This window comes from Lathamus discolor, chromosome 1 (assembly GCF_037157495.1).
Source record: "Lathamus discolor isolate bLatDis1 chromosome 1, bLatDis1.hap1, whole genome shotgun sequence".
In the NCBI taxonomy this organism is placed as follows: Eukaryota; Metazoa; Chordata; class Aves; order Psittaciformes; family Psittacidae; genus Lathamus; species Lathamus discolor.
Genome location: NC_088884.1, coordinates 63,119,678 through 63,136,376, shown reverse-complemented (window position 1 = coordinate 63,136,376; position 16,699 = coordinate 63,119,678). Strand labels below are relative to the sequence as shown.

Genomic DNA, 16,699 nt, shown 5'->3' with positions numbered 1-16,699 from the left:
TCATAAAACTTATCTTTAGAAAGGCCTAAGAATCTTCCTTTGTAGCTTATCCAGAAACTGTCCACGAGCCAAGAGGTTCAAAGATGCAGTTAAAAGTGCATGGGAATTGTAAGGGTTGACAGAAAAAAAGCATCTTGCCCCCAGTTAAGGGTACTTGGGAGGCTTATTTAACCTTCACTCCAGCCATCTGCACACAATTTTATGTTATTATTTACAACATGATGGAATTGAAATGTGAATTTGCCATAGCAACCCAGGCTTCAAATGGGGCATATGTTGCTTTCCAAAATTACAGCACCTCCTTAAAAATGAATAAAGAATAGGGCTCTGTGTAATCTGAACTCTTGCAAAATGTTATTAGCAAAACATGGCTTTAATAAACAACACATTTTCCCCAGTTCTTGGAGTACATAGCAATTAGAAAAAATCATATATATTTATAAATATATAGATATATAAAAAATGAGTTATTTGAGTTTAATCCACTTCTGAAGAAAAAAATAAGATGGGGGATACAGAGCTAGCAATGTTAAGACCAAGGCCCCGTGGGACATTTACATGATGGGGATGAGGATTTCTGTGCCATTGCCTTCTTGTTTCACTGTAAGAAAAACAAAACAGTGACAGGTCATACATTCATTCATGCATTTTATTCTTTCCATTTAATCATTCCTTTTGCCAGAAAAATAATGGAGCATCCAACAGATGACATAACTGTACATAAATAAATATTTATTCAAATCCCCTACTTGCAGTCACTTCCCACTAACAAAATACCAGAGTCAGCTGGGTTTCTGGAAAGCAGAATGTGTCCAGAAATTTTGCTAGGTTATGAAGAATTATGCTTGTTTAACTGAGCCTTTGAAAGTCTTACGTGATTATAAATGTGTAAATTTGTGTGGGTGTGTATGTACCTGTGTGTTTGTATTTATTCATATTGTGTAATACAAAACATTTGGACTTACACATCCATTTCACATTTTCCTGTTATTCTCAGCAGGTAGACTTCACTAACAAGATAAGATATAAGCATACATAAAGTTTATTGTGGATATCAATTTTATATAAGTGATGCGATCCTTTTTTTTAATCAGAGTTTGAAGAGATTCAGCCATGTGTATGTTTGGCATGAGAAAAGAGCTATACAAAAGGAGCAACCTTCTCACCCTCTTTACAAATTATTTTCTCTGATCAAAGTGACAATGAAAATGAGGCAAATCACAGCTATTTGTTACCATTTTTTAAAGCAAGTGAAGAACTCAAGCCCTGTAAACAAGTACTGTAACAGGTGAGATAGCCCCTGTCTCTCCACTTACAAAGATGTTTAAAAATTTGTTTTCAGTGATATAAATGGGAACTTCTGCACCTAACAGTGAAGCTTTCTTTCAGAATGCAAGCCAATATAAAAGAAAGAAGAAACACGGGGCACAGTGGCTACCAGATTTACTTCTATGCATGCCTAGTATCTGAGCTACTAGTCTAGACTCTGGAGAAATGCAACGTCAGCACTTTAAAGGCCTAGGTGGGACCTATTTTGGACCCGCTTTTTGATGTGATGCAAGTTGCACCAGAAGTCTTTAGTGGCAATGGGCAATGCCTGAATGAGGCTCAGAAGAGCTGACTCCTATTCCTTGTACAGGTTGGCACAGTTAATCCATGGTGGGTACGTGGCTGGATAAACTCATCCACTTTCGGACTTTGTTCATCGTAAACAGAGACATGGGAATCAGGACACAGCGTTTTTGCACCTATTCTTGTCTTTTCCGCTTTTTTGCTAGTTCTCTCCTTCAGGATATTACAAGAAAATATTAGAACATGCTTCAGCCTCAAATATCAGCTTTCCATTTGCAATTCATGACATTAACTGAACATTTCACAGGACAAAAGCACATCCTATAGACTGGCTTAATTCCACTACCCTATTTTAGTTTCTTGCAAGTTAATGAAAACCACAGCAGGTTTGAATTGTGTTTTCCTTTTAAATCTAAAGATATTATTTGTTTTGGCTTAAAGGGAATTGTGAGAAAGACTGATATACTCAAAGTGAACACATTTAAGTGCTTTCTGAGGACAGCAAATGAACCTTAGCAGTGAGATCCTGCTGTCTGTGAGGCTAAAATTGCAATGTGCTTTACTGGAATGTATGTATAGGGATGTAAAACTAGGTACATGTCCAAATGTGTGTAATCCAACATGATATCCAGTCAGAAATGGCTAATGTGCAAGGAAAAAATTATTCTCAAAATGTAAAGGAATTGGCTTACACTCTTATCCAAGATTTCTAGTGACATCACACACCATGAAACAATAAAATCTAATGAAGTTTGTTCACTTCAACAGAAGTTTTAAAGTATGTTCAGAAAGACTTTCCCTCTGATCACTGCTGCCTGATTTCAGCTGAAAAATCCTAAATCTGACAGTCATTCACTTCTTTACTTCTCTTTATACCACACATTAATAGCATCTTTGCTTTTCCTTCCCAGCCTGCACCCACAACATTCATCAGCCATACCAATCCTCATCAATATTTTATGTAGAGCATTCCCTGTATTCACTGGGAAATATCAGAATCTGATTCAAGTCCTGATGTAAGTTTTCAGGACAATAATGAAATTAGATCCTAGCTAGCTAGGAACATTGCACATTTGATTTCAGAGCTCCATAATGCCATGGCTACAGGCAGTATAATTTCATAGTTCTCAGACTATGTGAAGCTCAGGAGTTACTCAGAAACAAACATAAACAGCAATTCCTGGAGATAGAGTGAAATATCTAATAGTCGTATGTATCAAAGCTTGTCTTCTCTAAAAGAGTTGACATTATAGAGAGATACTTCTGATACCTGCCATGGTCTTCTTTCGGGGAACCTGTGTGGTGTAAGCATTAAAAGAAATGTCCCATTCATAACTTTTTGCAAAGGCAGAGTCTTTTTTGGCCTTGGTCTTCAGAGAGCATTCATTAGTCTGAACTGTGTTTTTATTAATGCTAAAAGTCAGGGGAAAAAAAGCCGGGACTGAACCCCATAATGCCTTGTTGTGCTATTTGGAAAACTTTGCTTGTCTATACTTCAAGTTCCCTGGGACAAAGCCTGCCTTCCCAGCAGTTTCAGTCTGTGTACAAGACAATAGAAACAGTGCTGGAATATAATAAATGCTTAACAATATTAACAGTGCCAGTGGATGCTGTTTCTTGTCCATGGAGTTGCAAAGCATGTCCAGATACTACAATGATGCATACCTTGTAAACGCATATGATAAATGGATAATAAAGGTTGAATTAAACAAGTCAATGTTTTTGGCCCTGTTGCTGGCTGGAAGTTAGGGAATGTAGGTGAAATAAACCATCACCACAATTAGCACCGATTTGCACTCTATGCTTTCCAGGGAGCTCCGAGATGTTGACTCTCACTTCCAAGAATGATCCCTCTGGAGCAGTGTTCAAAGCATTGACAGGTTGATGCAGTAAAGCCTTTACGCATAATGCCCAAACTTTTTATGATTTGCCAATTCATTTTATTTTGGGAGCTGTCAGTTCAGCCCTTTCCCTGAAATGTAAAGAAATGCTTTTTAAATGTTGGTTGGTAGTGGGTTTTTTTTGTTTTAGTTTGTTTGGGGTTTTTTTACAAAATTGCAGAAATATGGCCAGTTCCCACACAAAACCCAGGCACAGCCTTATTGTGTACCTAAAAGGAGATATAGTCTTTCCTCCTAATTTATCATCATGTTTATCTATCTATCTCATGATGTTCCACATCTCAGGCACTGCACAGACCATCCTCTAAGATCAATGGTACTTCCATCCTGTAAAATGCTATTTAGTGCTATTCAGTTATATAAACCCGCTTATTAAAAAACAACAATAATGCAGGGTAAAAATGACTTGCCTGCACCAAAAGATTTCCTGTTTCTTAACTCTCCATATTTCAAGTCTCTTCTGTAAGAACATTTGTCTATTACTTACTCTGAAATTATAGATGACAGAGTTTTAAAAGGCATAGCAATACTTACTTAGAGATGAACACAGGTGCTTTCATTAAGACGTGATGCACTTGATAATAGATTTTATTAATGCTTCTCCAGAGGTTAAAAGATCCTGTGATGGAAGGTTTAATGACAATTCAAGGCATGATAGTCGTTTGGTAGTATTCCCTCTTTTCCTGGTTTCTTTGAATTGCAGCACATACAGGCCTATTTGAAATAAAAGGTAGGGATAGTTCTGATAAGGCAATGTGCCTTTCTGCTAGGATTGGACATTGATGGGTAGGAGGCTGTTACACTAAAGGAAGCTAGAAGACAGCAGAATGAAACCTGAGACAAAAAGGAAGTTCTTTGTGCTAAATGATCAAAACTAAGGCACTTTACCAAGGCATGTGTGCATGATAGCACGCTACTTACTTGGGTGAAGAAATCCCCCCCAAGTTCCACTTTTGGTACACTGACAGATCAGCTCTGAGCCATCAGTTATCCCCAGCAATGTGGCCAGGACCACTGCTGTCAAATGTGCAGTAAAACCTGCTGCCCACTGAGACCCATTTGAGAATCTAGACTCTGGCTCCTCCCGGAATTATATTTTTGCATGTGTGTGACACAACAGACTGCATTATAATAAGCGCAGAGTTCAAAACTTGGCACCAGTGCCTGTCCTTTTTCCAAAGTCAAGTGTAAAGTCTTAGGGCCCTATTAATGAAAAATCCATCCCATGGCTGGATCACAGAAAAAGGAGGGCCTCAAATCATGATCAGGATCTGTTATAAAAGCCATGTGTTCATGTAAAAATATGATGGAATATGGGCACAGAAAGTTACATGTGGATTTCACTAGATGCATAGGGATTCCTGGTATGCACGTAAATTTTATGCTGTACTTAGAGACACAATGCAAAGGGTCAGGAGCCTGTAAATATGTTTCCTTGCTGCATAAAGTAGGGTGATAAACAATGTCATGTCAAAATCCCTGAAAATCAAGGTTGAGGCCAAACTAGTTTGAAGTGGGACAGCTGAAAATGACTGTCCATGCATGGACAGTAGAGCTAAAGAACTCAGCAAATTCTGAAAGATAAACCACTCTCTAGTCAGTCTTCCTTTTCTTTGTCTTGCCTAATATTTTTGTTTCTAAAGAGTGAAACTGATTACTCTTGTTTGACATATCAACCATGCTCCCTGAGCAACCTGGGGACCTAGTAATAGCTTATGCTTATCTGGGGTTTTGACATAGACTGCAGGAGTAGTCATCACCTGTTATTTTTAAAAGGACAGTTAAGCAGTCCTAAAATAGAGATTCATACTAGGAGTATGTTATTGTTCTCAGGAAGAGGAGCTGTCTGTTTCCCGGTGATCTCAGCAAGTTTAACATACGCACTTTTTTCTTTCTACTGTTTTAATCAAAGAGTTCAGGAGAAAATAAGACAGAAGAATTTTCTACCAGAAAATATCACTGTGTTAATACCTCTAGCTTTAGGCAGCTTATGCAAAGCAGACTATGCTCCCCTTTTGTAATGTTTCATTTCCACCACATCTCTGCTCACTCTTGCATGGACAGCCTGGATTACAATGGCATGTTTTAGGCTGGGTTGTTGAGGGTTTTTTGGCTTTTTTTTTTTGGTTGGATGGTTGGTTTGGTTGGTTGTGGTTTTGTTGTTTTTTTTTTTTTTTTTTGTGGGTTTTCTTTTTTGTGTGTGTGTTCTGTTTTGGTTTTGGGGGGTGGGGGGTGGGGCTAGTGGTTTTGTTTGTTTGTTTTTTTTATGACAAGGCAAGCTGGGTTTATGCTGCTCCAAGTTGTGTTTGTAGCCTAACCTGCTCAGGTTCTTTTCTCTCATAGCTGCATGTGTGCAGACTTTGCCTACTGTTAATCCCAGCGTTACGGGCTTTGTAAAAGACACAATGCAGAAATTATGGGAGGACTCTCGGGGTAAGAGATCTGAAGCTACTTTTGTAAGGCTGCTTTCAGAAGAGTCCTTCCTCCTTAGCATATGCATCGTCTGACTGTCAGGGAAGGCATGGAGTGAGGCCAGAGCATACAGTCCTTTGGGTAATTCTGGATAACAGCTTTGCTCTTTTGCCTACATGAATTTGTTGTAATTTATGCCATCCCAGATCTTCTAAATTACCTCTAAAGCAGCTCCATCCTCTTTGGCATGGATTCTCATTAAAAAAGCATGAAACACGAGCCATTGTGACTGAATACTAGTCTTTCTCACCAGTGAACACTTCAGCTATAGAACTTTCAAGTTCTATACATGAAACACTCAAAGTGACCACAGCTTTTGGTTTTCTTTACAGTTTAAGTATGGCGTGGCAGCTGGAGGAAACATTAAGCCAGCTGATTCATGCAAGGACATCCAGGGTTTACACAGGACGTGGATCTTCAGCACTGTTGATGCTGTTTCAATTTTAAACATGACCACGACGAGAAATTTCAGCTCCAGAAGCAGAGATTCACATTATGTCATGACAGAAATGCTGCCTACCTGCATCACCAAACAAACACTGCTGGTAAGCATCACTTTAATGCTCACAGAGTAAATTTTGTCAGAGTATAATGGCCTTTAACAAAGGAAAACAGCAATTAAAGCACCTTTGCTCACATTCTACTTTCACACTACCAGGATCTTTGGGCAGAATACATGCAGGGTGGTGGGTCTTGGGAACTTAGAAATGGAGAGGAGTAGAAACAGTTGTCATAGTTATTGTCTTCCATATACCTTAAGAGTTCATTAAGTAGTCTATTAAATGCTAGTCGCACTATAACACAGGCAAGAGAGTGAAAAATAGTCAATCTGATTTTACAGTCAACAAAGAGGAGGAAAATAAATACTACCAAAGCTGTAAATAAGCACAAAAGTTTCAAAAACATACGTTTCCAAGGGAAAAGAAGGTTTCATTAAAATTATGGCTTTCCCTCTAGAAAAGAATTTTGTGAGAGGACACGTGGTTGTCATAAAAATTGTGCAGATTAGGAAAAATCACAGTATTGTCTGCTACAAAGTAGGAATAATCCTGTCCAATACCTCCTAAGCATCCCAGCTGGCAGGTTTTATTTAACAAACTAGGGCAATAAATACACTGTATAACCACATGATGTATGTGTAATATTACCATACATATATAAAATGCTGTAAACATGTGTGTGTGTGTGTGTGTATAGTATTGCCTATGAGAAAGCCACTCCATCCTCTGGAAAGATTTATCATTGAAAAGACAGGAAAGATTACAATTAATGTGCACAGACTGACATAAAGTCCAATCCTGCAAGATGTTGCAGAGCTTTCTTACTGCTATCACTAGGACTGCAAATTCCTTGAAATAGTCACTTAAGCATTTTGCAGAGATAAGTGTTCCTTACAACCTTAACATTTTCAGAAAGAGAAATGAGTCTGTATTTCCGTGGACAGAGGGCTCAGACAACATAGCTAATGCTCTTTGGGGTTTATATGGGAGAGCAGGATAGATGAGTTCCCTTTACATATCACTCAGTTACAAAAAATGTAATTATGAAAGGGTTCCCTCTGTCCTGTCCTGCATAGGAGATAGAGAAGAGTGAGGAGGAGATAACATTTGGGGTTTCTGTTCAATGCAGTTGAAAGCTGGCTGGAAAATGACTACTTTTGTGTGCATTAAAGAACATATGTACAGATATGTCCTTTTTTTCCCTGAGATACTAGGTAGGTGTTAACAAAGCAGCTAAACAATGTATGAAATTAGTTTTGTCTGGTTTTAGTTTTCACATCCACAAGGTCTGCATGTTCTGCTCTGTAAGCTGTGGAGTTTTAGCTGTGACTCAGTGCAACATACATTTCTGTGCTGAAAACCAAATATTGTACTATTGTTGTCTGGAGATCCTAAGTACAAAACAAAAGAAACCAAATAAATCAACTGTGATAAAAAACAACAACAACAAAACAAAGAAGAACACTCTTCTCTTGCCACCTTGCAAAACAAAATCCTTCAGGCATGATTTATTAGTAAAACTAGCTATGGACAGTTGATAGTGTACATCTGGATCTAATGAACAAGTGCTCAGGCCAAATCAATTTATTTTTTTTTTCCAGGGTTTAAATGAAGTAATTCATCTGTACTTTAACAAAAGCTTTTATTTACACATGAGGAGGTGGGCAGCCATTCAATCAGACATGACTGAAATTGTTCAGTCGATTAAAGTGGTCGATATTTTCGTGTTACCTTGAAAAAACAGAGGAGAGCACATGTGTGCCATTTTGCCATAAGGAAATGTATGCCTCTACCTACAAAATGTTTACTATATATAAAACTGCATACGAATATTTACGAATCTATTGTACACAGAGAAAGTAATTCACTTACATTAACATGAAACATCACAACGAATTAGGATCATAAATAACAGTGTATGTGGAACAAAAAGCCTGGGATGTTCTTCATGCAGCTCTATAGCCTTCTGGGCAGAAAAGCTCATTTTGAAAGCAGATGCTCCTGTGTACCGTAACAGAATTTCAGTTTAAGTTTTTGAGTGTATGGTCACTGCTTTCAGCTGGCGGCGAGGGTTTTTAGCAATGCCTCTCATCATTAATTGCCTAGATTTTGTTGCACATGCATCAGCAGAAATGGGAGGACCCAAGGTTAAGGAAAATAGCTCAGTGAGAATTTCTCTCTGGCACGTATATAATAGCTCAGTACCTCTAAGCAATGCAGGGAGGCACACTGAAGCCCATAGAACTACTGACATGTTTAAAGTAAAACACATGTGTGATTGCCTGTAGAAATGGAGTCCGTGATTTTAATTCTCTTTAACAGTGGCTTAACTCTTAATATCTTACAGCTAGCAGGCTGCTTTTCTTTTACTTCTTTCTTTCTTGGAAGCGTGCCACAGTTCTTTTAAAGGAGCTTTTGAATTAGTCCAACAACACTGCTAAGTGTCACAGCAGAATATCAGGCACTGTTGTGGAGTTTTTTCAATTAATTTAGGATTTGCAGTTAAATATAGGTGAGAGAATTTAACATATGAATAATCCATAAACCATTAAACAGCAAAATGTTGGGGGAGGGGAGGTCTTGAAATAAAAAACCAAAACCAACAAAATGTCTCAAACATAGGCCAAACCTATACAGGATTGTTAGCAGTAAGTGGCTGAAGGAAAGCTGAACAACTGCAAATAAAGCAAATGGATGATTTAAATTTATTTAAATTAAATAAAATCTAATTTAAATAAAATTTAAATCAAATTTAGCTGATGGATTATTTAAATAAGCAAATAATGACTGATTTCTTCAAAGGTTTTACTGACTTTGTTAGAGCCTCATGCTCTTTTGTTTCTGAAAATCTTTTACAACAGGTGACCAATGATCTCTGAAGAAGATGGACTTAGTAATTTTCTTCTCACTCTGGAACTTAAACTGATACATTTTTTCATGCAAGAAATTCAGCTAGAGATTGCAACCATACAGAAAAAATAAATCTTAGGTAAGACGTATTTGTGTGGATAATTGGCATGGCTCTTCTTTTCATATTTTAGTTTAAAATTAAATCAGATATGACAATAATAGAAACTGAAAAAAGTGTCATAATAACGAGATATTTATATCCAACTACTTAAAAAGCTAAACAGACTAAATATTGACTTTACTGACTTTATTAATTCTAAGCGTTGCCCAATGTGGCACACAAAACCAAGAATTATTCAGCAATCTAATAAAGGTAACGCTGCATGCCTCCAGAGGCCTTTCTATGCGAGCCAGTAGTTAAAATCAATCAAATTTCGGTACTGTATTTAGTTTTGTCCATAATTTATTGTCTGATCTTGGCTAGTGCTCATTAGCTATTTTTTTTAAATGTAGTTTTTATACAGCAGGTTTTATGCTGTATTGGAACAGCCCGAAGTCTAGCTTTCCATGCTCCCAAATAGAAAACTGTAAACATAATGAGTAGCATCTAAGAGAGGCTAATACCATTCAAACTACTTTGGTTGGAAAAGCCCTTCTTCTTCCCAGAATGACATTCTACAGGATTACCTTAAGTTACATTAATTCCTTTATCATATATCTTAGTGAGATACAAATATATAAGGTATATGAAATACCAGATTCACTTCCTATTTGAAGTGCATGTAAGTACTGAAACACTGCAATAAGTAGGATAGTTTAACTCTTTCCAGCCACTGCTTAGGGATCTGATGATCATAGGTGCTCTCGTGAAAGTTGAATGAATGCCTAAAAGTATTTAGCTTACAATTACAACACTTTATAATCATGACTCTTTTTTAATAAACAGAAAGAAGTAATCTATTATTTTATAGATGAAGGGACTCAGATTTTCTTTTTGTTTTTTTCTTCTTTTTTTTTTTTTTTTTTAACCAGCACTACCATAATTTTCAGCCTTGAATGGTCCTTTTCGAAGGACTAAATTAAGAATGGCAGGTATTTTCATGGGGGCTCAACTAATTGTATATCTAGAGATGTAATGAAGCTTGGAAATATTTCTCTCCTCTGGGAGATGAGAGTACTGGCTAATACAATAGCTTACTTCTTTCATGGTTGACAGTTGGAGGGCTTTTTTAAATAATGGCAGGAAATTCAGAGCTTTTCTTTGTATTCCTTTCCTTTCAGTATGCCGGATGCCCTGGCACCAGAGAGCCTTTGAAACCTTCTCCTGTTTCTTCGACACCTGATGACGATTGTTCGACTGGAGATTTACAGCTGACCTGAGACTCAAACAGCTGAAGCTTGAAATGTTGCTGGATTCACTGGAGTGACAGTGTTACCGTCATCCAATTGCTGCTGATCAGTGAAATGAGATGGTAATTTCTGCATTCCAGTGGTCAAATGTTCCTACCATCAAAACCACCAACACGTCCCAGAGAGAAAGCTATTTGTAGGCCTTATCTTCTGGGCAAATTTGCATACATTTGAGCTCTAACCACACCAGTCACATTACTAGCTTTAACAGAATATCTCCTGTGATAGTTTATCCCAGGCTACAAAAGCTTTGAAGAGATAATTAACAAGGCCTTCATCCTGCAAGTTCTTATGTGTGCAATAAAAGTTCCCTGATGCAATAGCAGTTAAAAAGGAAAACTTATTCCAGGGATAAAACTAGTTCAACACCTGAGCAATATTTTCAAACTGTAAAATACTCTCTCAGGAGTGATTTCTTCTCTCATTAGCCTTGTAATTAGTATTATCATCAATGTCCCTATTCAGATGTGAATATGTACTGATAGTAATTCCCACATCTGTAAGAACAGGCTTTATGTGGAAAGGGGAAAATCCTTTGGCAAGAAATGTCTTTTTTTTTTTCCCTTAAACAAAAGAGGATGGCAGTACTATACTTTCAAAACCAGCCCCTGGCAAAGATGGAGTATAATTTCTTTTGTGAAACACTAATAAGTAATAAGCTAGGAAAAAAAGAGATTAAGAATGTTTTTTAAGAATGTATATTATGGCTTGAATTATCTCCTTGAAATTATTAAAATACTCTTAAAAGTAGTTTAGTCTGGATTACTTTAACAGAAAAACATTATCTAACAGTAACAGACTATCAGGATCTTGCTCATAGTGTAGTAAATCATGCAGAGGCATATTCAGGTGTGTATACAGTTATACATTTACCAAGCATTTATATTTTCATACTATTATTTTATATTTACATTTCTAACACAGCACAATATCCAGCTTCCAGGAATCCTACTAAGACTACTGAGAAAGAACCTGTGCTTAGGAAAATACCTAAAAGGACATTGCCTAAAACTAGCTTGGAAACCTACTTTTCAGGCTGAAAAGGATATGTTGCAAACATGAGTCTAAAGATCACACAGTTCTCTTTAAAACCAAGAGTAGTTATTTAGATATTAAGTTGTGTAAATCTTGTAAATAAACAAACTGAAAATTCATTGGTATCCTTTATTTGCATAGTACAACCTTTTATGCAGGTGGGTTGCTATTTACCTTCCTAACTTACTATCAGTCACATATTATAAAGAAAGTCTTGGCACCCTCCCACCACTGGCCTGTGCGTTTCCAAGCAAAATTCCTGAAACTAATATCTACCAGAAATCCTTTTAAAGAGACAGAGGTAAAATTATTACACATTACAACCGAAAAAGTCTATCAAATGAAGCAGACATTCTGTTTCTGCACTTAGGATAGTTCAATACAGTGTTTTCAGTATTGCCTAGCCTTTGGGTAAATAATGTCTTGGAAATAGTAGAATGTTCTAGCAGAATCCTATAAGTAAAAGATGTCTGTTGTTGTTTTAGTTTGGTTTTGGGTTTTTGGTGTGTGGCATTTTGTTTGGTTTTTTTTTTTTAAGTAAGACCCCCACCCCAAACTTTAAAAGTTATTTGTGGTTTAAAACTTTTTACAATTTATCAAGTTACATTGAGAAGAATGTTTTTACTGCTATTTTATGAGCCTATAATACAGTTTTATAAGATAATTTTGAACTAAAGCATCTTCAATAAAACATAAAATAATGACTTTGTGGGAGAAAAAAAAAACATAAGCAAAAGCTACTTCTATAATGCTTGTGAACAGGTTTAACATATCAATGTGTACATAGTCATAATACAGACCAGTCAATAAAACAGGGAGCCTCTTTTTCATGCTCAAACAATGTTGCTTTTTAATAGGTTTTGACTCATGCTTTCTTCCTTCACTTCTATATAAGAGGCTAGGAGCTTGCACTGTAGTAACTGCTTTTAGAAAAATAGCAATACAAAATATTTTTTAGGTTAAAACTAATACAGATTTCAAGCTAGAACAGGTTTAGCCAAACACTTTACATGATGAGATTAATATAAAAGATGGTAGAATTGTTTTAAAGATAGTTTTAAAATTATCCCTGCTTGTAACTTTAACTCAACACTCACATTTCAGTCATAAAACTGCATTCTGAAGAAAATCCCTTGTAATTTTCCAGACAGAAACAAATTACTACATTTTAGTTGGTATTATTTTAAAAGTATGGTAAGTTTCACAGCGATGATTTTATATCAGATGTTTTCAAACCTGTGTTAAGAAGAAGCAGTCCTTTTGGCATCAGGCAAGTGATGTTCTAAAGCCTCAGTTTGCTTGTGCTTGCAGGAACTGGCATAGCTCTTCTCTTTAACAGGGTCTATACTACATTGCAGTCAATGAAAATTTAGCTCTTCATTTCATTAAATAGACAACTCAGAAAAATTATAGTCTCCCCAAAAGAATGATAACTATGTATCATTTTAAAACACAGCACTGACTTGCAGTTAAAAGCAGATGTAGCAATGCAGGCAGAAACATTTGTTAGCATTTATATATCTAGAAAGGCAGGCATCTGTGTCTGCCAGGACTGAGTAGCTCCTTGCCCCTACATATCTAAATACTGGTTTGAAATGAATGCTACTATGTTTAAACCATGTGAATCTTAATGTCCAAAGATACTTCCAGCTCCAAGTACGTGAACGGACTCAGCAGGCAACCTATACTATAAAACCAAGATAGCTCAGGCTGGAGCTGCTTAATGAAGCACTGAGAAAGAGCTTCAGTAATGAAGTGGGATGAAGTGGGGGCTTTCATAGGTCTTCCTTCTTTATTATTCATGTTTCATAATTGGCTTCCCAAATCATGGAGTGCATTTGTGGCATATGAAGCAGCTCCAAGAGGAATTATGAAATACCTGAGCTGCAGTATGGATTTAGTTGAACCCAAAATGAAAGATTTCTCTGAAAACTAGTCTCATTTCGGCATTCATGCAAACAAATTGAATTAGCATACATCATTACAAGTAAAGCTGTGACAATTACTCACTCAGGAATCTATTGAAACAATAATTTCTGACTAATATTTCCAATTAGTTGCTCACCTACAGTCATAACAATTCCAACCTCTTAGATTGCTTAAAATTTATGACTTTAATAATGCTAAAGACTATATTTAAATATTCACTTAACAGCACATCTAGATATGCTAGTATAAAAGGACATTATATCACAGCAGTTGTGAATTAAAAAGCAGATTTATATAAGAAAGTGCTATCCCTTGTATCTTCTGCAAAGTTACTGAAAGTCTATTGTAATATTCTAAATAGTTCTTCATAAAAATCACAGAAAAAATCTTCACCATTATTACTAGCTGCAGATTTTACAGAATGTCTACATAACTCATCCCCATTATATTCTACAGAAACACCTTGATAAATATATCTGCTTTTCTGGGCATATCTTTAAATATATGTGTATGTTTAAATAAATATTTTGTGTGTACATATGTATCCATTGCCTTGAGGATTTCCACTGGAGCTTAATTGTTTTAAGATATTAGAGAAAAAAATACTTGTGCAATAGTCATGAAAGCCTTATCATGGATTCATTCACCATCTGTTGGCTACACCTGACTTCTAGAAAAAAAACAAGAGAGTAAAACAGAAAAGGTTTATTGCAGGAAAAAAAAAAATCACTAATGACATGAGTAGCATTACTTTGTTTACAGTTTTAAAGTAGTATAGAACACACAATATAGAAAAATTAGTTGAGTATAGAACCTATTACTATCAAGACAACATGGCTATTTTCTTATATTGTCCTCTGTAGACAATTGCACTCCTTCCTACCATTTACTCAAAATCCTGACATGTTAGAAACTTCTTTCAAACACATGGAATATATAATTTTTCCATTTTATTTCTCCACTGCATTAAAAATCAGAGTAATAGAGAGTTGTTCTTGGAGAAGGAAGTTTTCTGTGTGCTTATCTGAAACAACCAATCTTGTGATGCAAGAGATCTGTATGATAATTAGTATTTGGAATGAAAACTTTAATGAGTACAGATATTATCAGAGTTGTTCTTTAGCCCCAAGTGAATAAAAATGGCATGTGTTTTGTATTTCAAGATACACTTTTTGAGAACTCTTAATTAATGGAAAATATTTCCATTCTCAGCAATATGCACTGCTTGCTATTGAGTAAGATTTTGTGTAAAAGTAATGTGATTTGGATAATTAATTTTTAGAAGATCTCAACTAGATAAGTGATGCTTTCTGTACTTACTGTTTTGAAGCCTCTACTATCCTCAGTCAGCCTTCCAAACCTAAGGGCACATTAAAAAAGAGACCAAAACCAGTAAACATAAATAAATAGCACTTTTTATTACAATATCTAATAAATCTGCTTTGTATTAGAGCTGGTAGCATTTGGACATTGAGTTTGAAATAGACTGTAACACTCTATTTGCAAAGTAAGCTCAAGTTCACCAAATGGTCCTCAGTTACACATTCCTTTATTAATGGTTTGCTTTTGTTCACTCTTGGGTTGTTTTTCCTCATAAAACCAGAGTTATGTTTTTTTAGATCATATCTGTTTTCTAAATAAGCCAAATATCACCAAATGTCCCTCTTTATTATGTGTTCTAAGAACACATAAACTGCAATAACAAATAAGACTTTTAAAATCAGAACAACAAGAAGTGATAAACTGATACAATGAGTTACAACAAATCTGTGCCACTGATAACACAAATCAGGATGTAAGAGTCCAATTCAGTCAGCAGTTGCAAGAGTGTGAGAGAAGAAACCTATTATAAAGTCCCTCTGCTAGTTCACTAGCTAGGGTCACTTTGCTTTGGAATAAAATCACTGCAAGAAATAAATAAAAATAAAAAAAGAGGAAAAAAATAAAGACTAAAAAGCAAAACCCCAAAACCCCCAAAAACCCACACACATCACATGCCCCCCCCCCAAAAAAAAACAGAACAAACAAGCAAACAAAAAAACCCCAAAACCCCCAAAAAACCCCAACAAGCCATCTAGAACTATATTTTAGGCCAAAACAACAGGCCAAGCTTTTAATTATATTTTCATATTCGGAGAACGTGATTTTCCTTAATTACTTTCAGTAGAACTCTTAACATTTCTACTTACATTTTTAGTAAGTTACCTTCTATTGCTTTAATGTGACAAATGCAGCTATATATAATCAGAGTGGTGCTGTTTATAGCATTAAATTACAGTGTATTTATCTCCCAGGTTACACAGTCTGGCATTGTGAGGGTCTACAAGATGCCCCTTGCCTTGCTTGAAGTTGTGGCGTAGTCAACAAACTCCACAACATCCAACTCCAGCTCATCTTCCTCACTTTCTCAAGTCCGTCTTACTTGTCACTGACTGATAAAGAAGATCAGAGAAGTTAGACTAAAACAACCATTTTCTTGCTTATTTCTAGGGTTTTATTCTGCTGAAATACTACTTACCTGGCAGAGAAGGAACTAACTCCAGAGTACAGAACAAACAAGAATAAACTAAGTTGGCAAAACATGACCAGAAGGTATCAAGGTCCAAATGACTCACATTGAACAGACCTTATTTCATGATGCCTGACTCATTTTGAAAAGTAGTTCAGCCATGTGGAACTCCACTGAAGTGCTTTGTCGGGAAATATGTCTGCTTAAGATAACTGCAACGCTGACTTTTGATAAAATGTGGACACAACGTCAGTCACTGCCTGGATACCAGATAATTGGAATTATCCACTAATCCAATCACAGCAAATTACATCTGTGACCATGTAGACACACACACACACACAAAGATGGGGGATATTTCACCATGAACAGTTTCAAAATACACATTTCCCCTGATTTATAAGTATCTACTTTCTGTTCAAAATAAACTCACTTGCTAACAGCCCTCAGTCAAATCATACCACAATCCCTGTATTTGGGTATTACATGCTCTGGAAATCACCCAAAGACAATTAGAAAAT

The 16,699-nt window shown here is 36.2% G+C and overlaps 1 long non-coding RNA gene across 1 annotated transcript; it reads right to left on the bottom strand.

The window, feature by feature from the left end:
- Positions 1–398: 398 nt before the first annotated feature.
- LOC136011878 (uncharacterized) lies at positions 399–16,278 on the bottom strand. The gene is made up of 5 exons (XR_010611494.1): positions 16,188–16,278; positions 16,008–16,101; positions 14,990–15,029; positions 4,008–4,187; positions 399–601 (listed from the first exon to the last, which is right to left on the bottom strand). It is a non-coding gene; the product is annotated as an uncharacterized LOC136011878 (long non-coding RNA).
- Between the last annotated feature and the right edge of the window lie 421 nt (positions 16,279–16,699).